The sequence below is a fragment of the Pteronotus mesoamericanus genome, unplaced genomic scaffold, assembly GCF_021234165.1.
Source record: "Pteronotus mesoamericanus isolate MK-2021 breed Mesoamerican mustached bat unplaced genomic scaffold, CSHL_Meso_final contig_82, whole genome shotgun sequence".
NCBI classification, from domain to species: Eukaryota; Metazoa; Chordata; class Mammalia; order Chiroptera; family Mormoopidae; genus Pteronotus; species Pteronotus mesoamericanus.
The window spans coordinates 13,156,874-13,158,036 of NW_026555265.1; positions in this window are offsets into that span (position 1 = coordinate 13,156,874).

Sequence of the window (1,163 nt, forward strand, 5' to 3'; positions counted from 1 at the left end):
ACAATAGAGTATGGGGTCTAAGTAGAGTAAAAGAAATTGATCACATGGAACAGGGACACTCTAAGGTGGTAGAATCAATAGATTGATTGTCTTGGTGGGTTACATAATGATTGGAGTTTGGGTACCCTTTGGAAAGTAGCTTGTGATCAAGGAATGAGCACTTTTAGATTCATTTTGGGGTGCAATTTCTTGATGTTTCTTTCTCACATCAATGTGTCTCTCTTCCTTTTTCTCTAAAACCAGTAAAAATATACTCTGGGTGAGGATTAGAGAAAAAAATACATTTGTTTTTGTTATATAGATAGATTTTTTTGTTATATAGATATTTATATATATTTGTTTTTGTTATATAAATACATATATGTATTTGTTTTTATTATATAGAACAAATATATGTATATATTTGTTTTTGTTATATAGATACTGTCTAGAAGGTATCCAGCCATGTAATAGGAAAAACAGAGACATTTGTTGAAGAAGATAAAAGTATAAGAAACAGTGTACATAGAACAATGACACTCCAGTTCCCTTCGAAGTAGGCACTTTGGGACCACCCACACATCTCCCAATTGCCATCAGCCGCTCCATCATATTTTCCTGAATCTCTTTGACAGCTTGAAATCTCTTACCTTTCAAAGGTGACATTAGTTTTGGGAAAAGCTAGAAGTTGCAAGGTGTCAAAACTGGGTTCTAGTGGGGCTAAGTCACCTGAGTGATTTTATGTTTTGCTAAAATACTGCACAAGATATGGTGCATGAGTGGGCAAGTTGTCGTGATGAAGCTGCCAATCACCAGTTGACCATAGCTGCAACCTTCTGAATCATCCGAATAGTTTCCGTGGAGGGATGTTCAAGCTTAATGCAAAATTTCATGCAGATATTTTGCTCTACTTAGTCATTTTGAATGTGATGGCCTTAGAGTACACATGCTCGCTCAGTGTCATCCACCAACCCCACTGACTTGTACAGTGAAGTTGTCAAAAAGAAAGGATATGTACTCCAACTCCAGCCAAGTGAGGAGCCTGAAAGAAAGGAGAAGCAAACAAACAAACACACAAACAATAAACACAGCTACTGCTGGGGAGAGTTGCAGTGAAAAGAGGTTTTCAAGGAAAAGTCAGGCAAGAGAGTGAAGAGTCCTTTAGAAAATAAATTGAGGATAAA